The sequence below is a fragment of the Pinus tabuliformis genome, chromosome 5_2 (genome assembly GCF_031772625.1).
Source record: "Pinus tabuliformis cultivar Carrire ecotype Pingquan chromosome 5_2, CPIR1, whole genome shotgun sequence".
NCBI lineage: Eukaryota > Viridiplantae > Streptophyta > Pinopsida > Pinales > Pinaceae > Pinus > Pinus tabuliformis.
In genome coordinates, this window is record NC_142306.1 from 1,059,826,577 (window position 1) to 1,059,839,595 (window position 13,019).

General features: G+C 38.0%; 1 protein-coding gene across 1 annotated transcript in view; it reads right to left on the bottom strand.

The window, feature by feature from the left end:
* The window catches only part of LOC149162883 (uncharacterized protein At5g01610-like), a 71,646-nt gene that overhangs the window by 27,332 nt on the left and 31,295 nt on the right, over window positions 1–13,019 (bottom strand). The gene's annotated exons all lie outside the window — the stretch shown is intronic.

A 13,019-nucleotide genomic window follows, 5' to 3' on the forward strand; every position in this document is an offset into this window, starting at 1 on the left:
CTAAAACAGGAGGATAAATCATGAAAAAAAATAGCTTTGATGGTAATAATGACCAATTCAATAAGTAACATGTCATATAGCTTAAGGTCAAAGATCAAAATCTAAGCAAGGAAAATGGAAAAAGTTGCATGACACTAAGCAATTTAGACCTATAAGACTTCCAGAATTGAAACAGCATTGGAGATAGCTGCAAGACAAGATACAGTACAGTTGGATGCTACTTTAAGACTTTTGATATCAACAAGAAGGAACAAATAAAACTTATTTCTCTTAAAATGATCCATGTCTGGTTGCATGGATCGCTTCCAAAAAATGGTTAAAGAAGACCAAAAAGATCCAATGATATAAAATGAAGACCTGAGGTAATTAGCTTAGATAAAGCCATATTTTGAAGCAACAAATTAGAATGAAATATTAACAGCATTTATGTTCATGCTGCTGATATGCCAATAAGGTTACATATATTATCTTTTCCAATTGTTGCAAATATCAGTGATATATCACAAACATTGTGATATATTGCGATTTGTTGGGTTGGAAATAATATCACTGAAAAAAATCACAATTTCTTATATTGCCAAAAAACACTATTAATGAAAAAGATCACTAGGTCAGTGGAAGATCCGCAATAAAACAGAAATTTTGACTTCTTTAACTCATTTTGAAAAGCAATTGAAGGGGATTGAGAGCAAAAGAGATATCCACCATCTTCCATCAAGCTAAGGAGTGGAAATAATAAATATATTATATAGTGTTTTCTTTATTTTCCATCAACAATTTATTATGGAGGAATTGATTCCCAACAACCATTTCCATATTTGCAGATACATATAATAATTTAACCATGGTTTTTGTTCATTTTTTGAGGTTTTTCATAATTTTTGCAATGTCCATTAATTTTCCCTCTTCTCGTCAGTTTTTCATGGAATATCTATCATTTATTTAGAGCTGATTCTATATTTGCAGCATTATTGTGTGCTGATTTCCATTTTCTTTTTTCCCCTAGGTTTAATCACTGCCATACAAAAATGTCTTTGGACTGATTGGGGAAATATGGTGAGCCCATTGAGCCTCGTAATCAACAAAAGTTATCTTGCGAGTTGTGTCTGAAGGAAACGATGGGGGTGTATCAGCTAGATGAAATACCACCTTGCCAAAATTCCAGTGCATAAAGTGGGATATTTGTGAGGCTTTAACCCTGGAAATTGTTCATATGCCAACAGTTACTTATTGCAATGGGTAAAATGAAGGATAAAAGGGAAGCATTCAGACTTGAAATTGTAGCACAAAGAGTTGCAAGATCCAGAGCAGTCTCAAACAATTTACGGGCGGAGGGAAGTGAGAGCTTCTCATTTACCTCACCTACCACATATGCCCTCAACAAGCACACATTTCATTGTTTCAAGAACTACAACTGGCTCACAGCCTTCTATTAGGTCAATGGTTGAAATGAAGCAAAAAAGGTTGAGGGTGGATGTTTTATATGGAGTGACATTCTTTTCAAGCTTCAACAATGTCAAGCACAACACTTTCTATTAGTCTATGTTTGAAGTTGTTTTTGTTGTTGGCCCAGGGTATAAGGCCCTTACCTATGACAGGTTGAGACTCAAGAGGGGTTGTAATCCAAAATTGAAGCTCGATTACATTCACAGATCAGAGGAGCTTAAGAAATCGTAAGAAGTCACTAGGTGCAATGTGATGTCAAACAATTGGATCGATGAGAAGGACAGGAACCTTATTAAGTTTTTGGTTAATGGTCCCAAAGAGACAATGTTTAGTAAATCTATCAATGCATCCACACATGTTAAAGATGCAGCATTATCATGTGAGTTGTTGGATGGGTTCATCCAAGCGATAGGTCTGCAAAAGTGTTGCCCAAGTCATAACAAATAACACTGCTAATTATGTGGTTACAGGCAAGTGATTTTGGACTCCAGCCACCCATTTTATTTATTTGATTTTAGAGGATATGGTCAAAATTCCTTATATCAAAGATATCATTGAATTGACTAGGAGAATCACAAATATTATATATAATCATGCATCTATTCTTAGTTTGATAAGAAAATCCATAGGTAAGAAGGATTTAGTGCATCCTGCAATCACACAATTTGCCACTAGCTTTATTAATCTTCAATGTGTCTTGACATGTATGTTGGAAGTGAAGAGAATGTTCCTTTCAAATGAGTGGTATGCTTTACATTTAGCGCTAAAACAAAGAGGCAAGCCATATCCAAGCTAGTGTCATAACAAGATAGTTTTTGGGGGAGGAGGTGTGTTCCATTAGTGAACCCTTAGAAAACATTCTTTGCTTAGTTTGATGGGGACAAGCTTGTTATGGGCTACTTGTATGAGGCCATGGATAGGACCAAACAAGCCATCTATTCCTATCATGAGGACAAGGGCAATGAGGGATGTGAAAAATATTTATTGATATGGAAGATGGTCAATCAAAAATGGAACAATACACTCCATTACCCCATTCATGCCATGAGAATCTACCAACACCACTATTCTCTTACCCATGTAAGTTTTGATTTGACACTAAGCTTATGAATGGATTCCTCTCAAGAAAGAGTAATATATAGGATGGCTACTGGAATATGACTTTGACATGGTTGTTCAAGGAAAGAATACCAAAATGCCAAGTAAACTTCATTTTGTTTCAAATTTCAATGTCTCTTCTTTCTTTAGTGTATTTTCTTATGTTTTTATTCCTCGTTGTATATGCTTCATGGGTAAACTATGGCACAAGAGAACCCAATTTACAAAAACTCACCATTCAAGTGCTTAGCCAAACTTGTAGCTCTTCACATTGCAAACACAACTAGAGTGTATTTGAAAAATACACACCAAATGGAAAAAAGCACAACTAGTTAAAAAGCTTCAAATTGAATTTTAAATTAATTCTAAATTATAATTTGTGCCTCATCACCCTTAAATTATGTACTATAATTTATGACCCTCATATAGGTTAATATCCCAATGCCTTGATGACATGGTCTAACTCTACTACGATCTTCGGCTATGGGTAAGTAGCTTGAGAAAGAACTTGAAGTGGAAGCCACTTTTCTGGATGGGATTGACACCACTGCTAAGGAGATGGTGGAAACTAAGATGCCTATCATGGAGTTGACCCTTGAGTGGTTGCAAGATTATGTGCCTCAGAAGGTGGCAAGGGGGAGTGTGTTGGGGAAGATTCTCTGAAGCGGACACCTTTATAGGATGTGGATATTGACACTAGGCATTCACAACCACCTTCACAAAGAGTGACAAAGACATGAACATAACCACAGACATAGGGAGTTAAACTTAGCACTAGCAAAGGACGTCAAAGTCGAACTCCATCCTGAGGACTTTCGTCTTCTAGATAAGAAAAGATAAGGTGACTTTACTAATGTCTGACAAATGACCACAAATAGGTCAATGGGACTGCTAAGTACATTCAAAAGAACACAATGTGGGAATGCTAAAGCAACTACTGAAAAATCATGATATAAGCAACTCTATCATATGCAGAGAAGAATCCAAAACCTATGTCTCAACCCTCCCAGAGGGGATGTCTCAGGGGATGTCTCACCTAGGGGGAAATCAACATCCTTTGGTAAGGTTGAAGTGAAGAAACTCTCAATAAATGACTAGTCAGATCATCTGGAAGAGCTAAGAGATAAGGTATGAGATATGTCTCTCTCTAGATGCAGAAGCTCGTAGACAAGACCTGGATAAATTACCTATTATTGCAAAATATAGCACCTTAGTAGTGCAAAGCCTCATTAAGTTGTTGGAATATTCAGTAATACTGAGAGGGGGGTAAATCAGCATTGTCAATTTTTAACAATCAAAAACTTGCAAATGTATCCCAAGATATAAAGCAAAGCACATAATAATAAAAATAACAATACACAGATTTTTAAGTGGAAACCTAAAGCGGGAGAAAACCATTGAATGCTTTTCTTGATATAATAAAGAGTACATCCAAATTTATCAGCACCAACTCCCTAGTGAACACCAGCTCACGCTTCTCAAGCACCAACCTGAAAGGAGACTACAGTCTCCTGCCTAGCATCACCCCATCACCCACACAAATCTGTTCTTAATCTACAGTTTGGTTTGCAACACAAATACCCTCCAAAGACTCGGCATTACTCTACTTTGATAGGCCTACTCACACCAGCGAATATACTCTTCTTCTCTGTCTGTACACCTGGCAGCTTTTACCCAACACTATACTTGTGCCAACACTTAGTTACACTTATCAGCTCACATTTGTTTAGGCAACCTTGATGAATTAGGTCTTGGCCTTAGAGACAGGCCTGAATTTGACCTTAATAGCACCTCAAAGCAAGACTGAAACTTGGCCCTGAAATTTGAAGCTAAACCTTGGTCTGCAAAACAGAATTTGGTCCTGCAATACAGCCTTGAGACTCAGCCCTAATAGAATACGGCCCTGCAACTTAGCCCAGAATTTGGCCCTACAACTTAGCTCAGAATTTGGCCCTCAAGTTTTGCCAAAACTCGGCCTCCCTTTGCCTAGAATTCGGACATGGGATAGGCCTGAAATTCAGCCTTAAATACACCAGCATTCAACTCCCAGAATTCAGCCCTCTAAATCAATTATCAAACCTCAGCCTCCTTGGATATAGCTCTCAAGACAGGTTTGAAACCAGCAATATGTCCATAACCCAGACCTCAAACAAACCAGAAACCATTCCCAAGAAAAGTGCCAAGAACCCTTCAAATAACGGGCCAAAATCCTTCCACAGAATGCGGTTTCAAACTCAACTTTACTTCACTCCCCGGTTCATGAGGTATGAACCTCAGAACCACTCCTTCGCTGCCATAGAACAGAAAAATGTATGCTTGAGCGAATTGCCTAGGTGCCTTCTCAATGCTTTTTTATATACTAATCTGTGGGGTGTGACTTTTCAATTGTGGCGCCAACTTGTCAGCAAGACAAAATATTCAATGAATAACTTCAAAAATTCATATCTTCTCAATCGTGAGGAGTTAGGAGGCATGCCATATATTGTCGGAAAGGCCTCGGAATGTACTATATGGATATGTAATCTTCTACTTCATTTGAACGCCCTTTATGCAATAGAAGGGTCTTCTAAAGTGGGCACCTCTGAAGGGTAAGGCACCTTTCTCCTGGGTGTAAAACACCATCCTTCTATGTTTGACATCTTTTGCATGCTCCTCATGGCTTTCACATCAATGATAACATTGGTCCAACATAAGAAACCTAGATTGAGAGCAACGATGGGGGAGGTGCCACTGTCACCTCAACAACTACTCCCCTCATTTCTATGGTTGGATACAATCCCCACAAGGGAGACTTCCCTAGTATAACTTAGGAATCATATAACCCAATTAGACTAAACCTAAATGTCTCCTAATGGTTCTACAAGATTCACCCAAGACAAATATGCAACAATTAGCATTTGGGTGATTTAAGGTATAATTTCAAGAGAGTGAATTCAAATGTCCCTATGGGGAAATCTAGAGAGTCTAGGTTAAGTTGTTAACCAATACAAAATCAAATAGATTCCATAGCACATGCAATCAACAAATTATACTTTGTTGTTATAAACGAGGGTTTCAACCAACATGCAAAGTTGATAATTTAGGCATGATAAATGGGTAAACAATAAAATAAATCACAACGATTTTCAATGGATGAAAAAACATATAATAGCACAATAAACCCTAGGAAGAAAAATGCATGTAAAATGATATTTTTACTTTTTCAAATGAATGCTACAAGTCCTAGCCTTAAGACAACAATATTCAAGGAAAATAATGATGAAAACAAATGATTATGTTGTAACTTAAAACTAATTTATCGTTAAAAAACATAATAATAAAGATATTTAGGACTTTTGAAGGATTGGCATAAGAGGTAAGACTTGTGTCTTTCTCAATTTAGTACTAATGGAGTGTATGAGTAAATATATAATTATATTACATAAGAAAAGAAAGGGATGTGGATTCAAAGAAATTGAGGAAGAAAAACTTACGTTCCTCAAATCTTTAACCCCAATGTATTTCTATCTTCTTTGGAGATTGGGAGGGAGGGGGCTAAACCTAGGTCACCTCAAGAGAAACTTGATGAAAATCTTGTGCAAAATATTTTAGAGCCATAAAACATCAACAAAACCTTGATGAAAATTTCATTACACCCTAATTCACCAATAAGAACAAGATGGAAGAAGAAAACTTGCATTAAAATAGCATGTATCATCAAAGAATAACCAATAATCATCCAAGAGAGAAATCATCAATGTAAATATCCTCCATAAGAAATTTGTTACACCAATGCTCCATAGCGCACAAGAGAGAAGAGATTAATATGCTAGTGCAAGTTATCTCCAAGTGCGGCAATGAATCAGGAGAAATTGACTTTCCTCTATTTATATGAGGGAAAACAAGTTGATTTACTCTAATTTAGCCCAAAAGCCCTAAAATAATAGTAATTCATGATTAGAAGTCGGATAAGTAACAAGTCGACTTCCCAAAGATAGTTGAATCAATGATATAACATAAAATTATGCCTCAAAAGGGTCCACATGTGTAAGCAAATTCCCTCTAAGGGTGACATCATCCTCCAAAACGTGTGTCTCTCCACAAAAGATGCAACAAATGGCTCCAAGGGGTGCATCTCATCTCAAAAGTCATCTCCTTAACAAATGGATGCCCAATCATCAAGCAAGGCTCCCTCAACCAAATATCATCCATATATGTGCCCATGCTATCTGTCCAAGCATCAAGAAGGGGATGTCAGACTGTTAGTGCATGATGTCATCATGAAGAACTATGTAACATCAATGTCAAAGGGATCCCATGTCATCATGATCATCAAATATCCTCAAAATAGGGCAACATCCATCGAGTAGGTGCAATTCCATCCAAGGGGATCCTATCATTTTTGGGGTACATCTACTCTCATGGTAACATCTTGGCTCTAGAGGGCAGCATCCAAGATACAAGAGGAAGGCGAGGGTATCATCAACTATGCTATATATATATATATATAGAGAGAGAGAGAGAGAGAGATATTGATTCATAATGATGTATGTAATACATATTTTGATTCATACATCATACACACACACACACACACACAGTGTAGGAATCTATAGAATTGTCTATCATATATAAATCAATATATATTATATATATTTTTTGATTCATACATGATGTATGTAATATGCATTTTGATTCATGATATATATATATATATGGGAGGTTGGAGTGGGAGGGGTTATATTTTGCCTCGACGAAAAAGCAAAGATTAAATATGCTTGGGGGCTAGGTATCTCAACCAACAATTAGGTCGAGTTCTTGGCCCTTTGGCAAGGGTTAGAGTTGGCTCTAGAAAAGAAAATCTGACAATTGATGGTTTTCGATGACTCGAAGTTAGTAATCCAGCAGGTTATTAAAGCTCAAGAGGACCCAATGCATATGCAATCTCCCATGTTGCATCGAATTTGTTTGTAAATCTCCAAGTTTCAAACAACTTCCATATCGAAAGGAAACACAATGTGGAAGTTGCTTTGTTGGCTAATCGTGGTGTCCATCTAGGAGCAAGAGTGTTGAAAATAGACAGCTCTCTATTATCCAAATATATTCCATGAGCTCACAAATTCTAAAGTTATTGAAATGGGTTCTTGCTCTTAAAGAGGGCATTAAAGAGAATTGGCAATGGGTGCAATCCCATAGGCAGATCATTAAATATCAAAAGGGGGATGTCGAAGCTCCAATCCTTGAATTAACGATCTTCAATTAAACTGAAATGACAAATTCATGGGTTGGCGTCCAAAGATCACATGGCAAAGGTTTGGAGGATAGCCAGGTAGAAGCAGATCCACAGTGTTGTTAGATATAAAAGGATGTGGAAATCAGTCAGTCATAACCTTGGAGCCACAACATCTCATGCCAAGCCCTGTGCATTTATGGATCCAATTTGCAATGGCAATTTACTCGAGTGCATGGGGCAAGAACTGACGTTGAGGAGGTGCATTGATGAAGGCAAGAATAAATCCATTATATCCGGGGGTATGTGATTAATCACAATTCCCACTTTCGAGACACAACAATCTAGAACTAAGATCCAGGAATTAATGGTGAGAGGCATTCATGACATAGGAATTAATACAAGGAATAATTGTTTGAGGAAAAGCTTGTACAAGGACCATCGGCATCCAGTCCCAGAACGAGACATATGCCCAGCAGGACTAGCCTTGTATTGCTATAAAAAGGATGTGAGCTCCATTGTTAATACAAAGCTAAGGTTGAAGAATTTCAATAGAGCAAAGGCTAGAAAGGTATATTGCAATTGCAAGATGGAGTCGTCGTGCGCAGAGGACAACGAATTAGCTTAGCACCTAATCCATCTAGAACTGAGATCCAGGAATTAACGGTGACAGACATTCATGGCAGAGGAATTAAGACAAGGAATAATTGTTTGAGGAAAAGCTTGTACAAGGACCGTCGGCATCCAATCCTAGAACAAGACATACACCCAGCAAGACCGGCCTTGTATTGCTATAAAAAGGATGCGAGATCCATTATTAATACAAAGCTAAGCTTCAAGAATTTCAATAGAGCAAAGGCTAGAAGACAACGAATTAGCTTAGCACCTAATCCATCTAACAGCGACTATGGAGTTCATAATAAATTTGATGTTTAAACAAGGGGAAATGAAACAAGAACATGAGCAAGCCCAACTTGTGTTACTGCACCAGAAAATTGGTTGGTTGCAGGAAAAAATGGAGCATATGCAAGTAGCTTTCAACCAGTTGATTTTCAAACTCGACCAAATTTTTACAGACTTGGCAATGTCAATGGCTGATGATAAGGAAGGGATGCTTGAAGCGAGTGAGAGACCCAACGTGAAGGCATTGGAGAAGCAGGCAACACAAGTCAACGAAGTGAGCAAGGACTTGGCCAATGTCCTGCAACTCCAACGCTCAGATGTGATTGAAAATGTTGATGTCTTTGTGTCAGGAGCAATGGTGGAAGGTTAATCTCCTCTTTTAGTTTTCTATTGTATGTAGAAATATTAGGGGTTTTCTAGAAGGTTTATAAGTTCAGTTGTGTTAGACTTTCAGTATGTAATCTAGTGTTTTAAGAGCGTTTTGGACTTTTGAGCAAAGCAGAAGAAGATTTGGTGTCAACTGCAAAAAGTTATGGCCTTCAAACCAACTTTATATAATGGAAAGAACCTACTCATCTCTTTAAAAAAAGATTCATACATGATATATATATATATATATATATCATGTGTGTGTGTATGTTGATTCATTATGTTGAAACTTACATTATGTTTTCTTTACCAAAAACCAGTGATAACCGAAAAAAGATCAAACAAAAAACCGACCAACCAAAAACACATAAATATTCCAACATTAAATAAAAACATGTGTGTGTGTACATCCATACAAATCAAAACCATTTATATGTGAAAATTTCTGAATTGAACAAGTCAGAAATCCTACTGTAGTAACCTGATTTGCATTACCTACTTGTGTTTTTCATTTAACAAGTTATTTTCAGAAATATTCAGAAAATATTAAATGCAAATACATTGCAGCCTACACCAACATACAAATCAAGTACTGAAAAATAAATGAGAAAATCATGCAAATGACACACTTATTTTTGGACTAAACGTCCCCAGAAAAACCCAATGCGAGAAAATCGGTGCAACAGCTCTAAGGGTTTTCTATTATTAAGCAGAAGTTTTGAATACAAATGTTGGTTGCCCTCCCAGCAAACCAGTGACAGAGAAATACAATGGCGGAAAACCAGAGTGAGTTTTACCTCACTTCACCTAGCAGATTCCAGCTGACCTGGCAGCAAAACTAGCTGGCCTCGACTACAACTGTGTTGCCCCTTTCCAGTAATTGTGTGGGCCTGCATGGAGCTCTCTGAGACTCTGCGTCAACTCTTCTGCCCACTACGTCAGCTTTCCCAACAATTCCGACACTCTGCGTGGAAGGCAGCGCTCTCCCTCTACACTAGCTTTGTGTCAAGGCTGCGTGGGCCCAAACTGGCCCAACATCAGCTCTCCTAGCTACTGCGCTGCCTCCACAAGCTTCTCTCCGCCTCTCTGTCTGTATTCCCGAACTATCACTGCCCCTCAGCTGTAAGATCTCCCCAATCAATTTCTCTCCTGAGAACTTCTCACCTCAGAAAATCGGTTTCCTCAATCTCTCTGTGTGTTCTCCAACTGACCCCAAGCCTCCCTTTATACTTTTCCTGTTGAGAAATCAACGGTTGTGATCTAATATCTAATCAACGACTAAGATTAAATTAGACTTGATCCTCGTCTGTTAAAAGCTTCTCACCCATATTTTCAATAATACCCATTAATATTTTAATTTTCCTAAGTTAAGACTTAGGAACCCCATTAAAAATATTAATTATTTTGATAAAATACAATCCGGGTGGAATATCACCAAACGATTTCTGGGTCTTGGAGATCTCATCTGCTCTAGCCCCTCCACAAAATTTCGAAGCTAGAGCACATCCGATGCTATCCAAAAATCAACATTATACACAAATATACAAAAGTTCTCATTTATATAGCAAATAAGAGTGCATATAAGCAAAATAGCACTTAGTGCAATACATTTTTGTTAAAATTGGCAACTAGGGCCAACTTCCACCTTAGGACAGCTCATATGATGGAGATGATTATTGCATTGGGTTCTTCTTTCCGATAGGTACAATTTTGATATAAAGATCATCTTATTTTGACAAGCAAAAATGGAATTTTGAATTTATTCTCATGGTCAAATTATCAAGGTCGGCCTCAGTCAAATGTAGGCTCATGGAGCCTATTGGATGTGTCTCCTCACCCTCAATGAATTGTATAAATAGGAGAGACCCTTCTCTCATTTGGACATCACTCATCTCATCACATCATCTTCTCTCTCCTCTCTTGATTGGTTTGTACAACTTTGAGGCTCTCTTCTTCGCACGTGTGGAAGGGTGGCAAATTTCTAGACTGGTTTTGGAGGCCGAAAAATTTTAGAGATTAGGGCAGCATTGACTTGGGCAGTTTGACCTTGTGTTGACTTCTGTTTTGGGGGCATAATTTCGATCTTTTCAGTCTGCATTCTTTAGCACGAAATTCAAGGTGATTGGGGACTATTTGACCGTGTTCACTACAACGTTGACTTTCTTATTTGACCACAGAGTTACAACAAACTTTGATTGGGTTGACCAAGCTTTTTTTGGGTTGACTTTGCCCCTCTTTGGAGGCTGCATTCTCCTATTGACCAAGCTAATTAAACGACGTTTTGGGGCAGCTTTGACCACCCTTGACTTTCTGGTTAGGGTTGCATTGACTGTTGACTTGGCAGATCTGTTTTGGGCATGTATTTCAGATTTTTGTACTCTCTCTCTCTACTGAACTATTGAAGAATAATAAGAAGATTTGATCAAAGGGTTTCCCCACATTGGGGTTTGTCCCTGGCATCCGCCACATCTTGTGTCCTCTTGTCTTGGCTTGTCTTTTGCATATGTTTTTATGTTCTATCTGCATTTACAGTCAATGTGTAAAAGTTAATGTGATTGCTACTAAAGATAATTGAATATTGTCATTGGGCTAATAAGAAACATTGAAGTAAATTGTGCTAAAGCATAGAACATACCATTGTTATCTAAGTATCAGAGCTCAGGTGAAGACAAAGCCCAAGCAAGAGTCAAACAAAGCAATCACTAAGGGAATCTGTTGAACAAGGACTTGGAACTAATCACAATGACAACTACATCTTTCTTCAAAACTGAGGACAAGCTTAAGGATAAATTTGACTATCATGCATGGAAGATGACTTTGGATTTGACTTTGGAAGAAAATGATGCCATGGCCAATGTCAAAGGAAGAATAGCAGAGCCTCCTTCAAATGCATCCGCTGCTACACAAACCAAGTACAAGAAAGGTGAGGTAAAAGCTACGTAGATTATTGTTGATTCCAATCATAAGCCTTTGGTTGCCTATATTTCTAATTTGCAAACATCTAAGGATATGTATGAAAAGATGGTTCGGATGTTCAAAGTAAACAATGCAAATCAAATTCTCTTTCTCAAGAACAAGCTGAAAGATATCAAGATGGATAGAGGAGAATCCATCCAATCCTACTTCATGAGGATTACCGAGATCAAGAATGATCTCCTATCTATTGGTGAAGTCACTGGTGACCGAGAGCTCTCCCTTATTGCACTTGGGGGCCTTACAAGAGATTGGGATGTGTTCAACACTACCATTCTCAACAATGACAGGATTTTGGGATTTGATGAACTATTGGCCAGATGCACTCAAGAAGAAATAAGGATGATGGAAAGAGACAAGCCCTCAAATGGAAATAATCCTACCGCCTTCTTCGCTCATTCTAAGAGAAGGAACAATGTTGGTCCAAGGAATCAAGGACAAGGGTTCAAGTCGGGATTCAAAGAAGGAAGAAAAGGAAGGTGCTTCAATTGTAACAGGTTTGGCCACTTCGCTAGAGAGTGTCCTCACAAGAAGGATACTCCAAGAGATGATGACAAAATAACAACAACTTCAAGGGCAATGGAAATCAAAGAAACAACAGGTTCAATAATAAAGGAAAGAGGAATGCCCTTGCTACTCGAAATGGAAGTGGTCGTCCTCCCAAGAAGTTGAGAAACTCTAGGTATGATGAAATTAATGTTGTAAAGCAAAAAGAATTTTATCTTATTTCTTCCCTCTCCATCACCTCTCCTCCGAATACATTGGACCACTGGTTGATTGATAGTGATGCCTCAAGGCACTTCACTAGGCACAAGGAATCCCTCTCTAACTTGGTTGAAAAGAAGCCGAATATGGAAATTATACGTGGGGATAATGCCACTTATCTCGTGAAAGGAATTGGGACTGTTACTCTTACTTGAATCAAGGTCAAACCCACCACTTACAAGAAGTACTATATGTACCTGATCTGAAAAAGAACTTGGTCTCTATTTCTGCAATGGAAGATAAAGGCTTCAAGGTG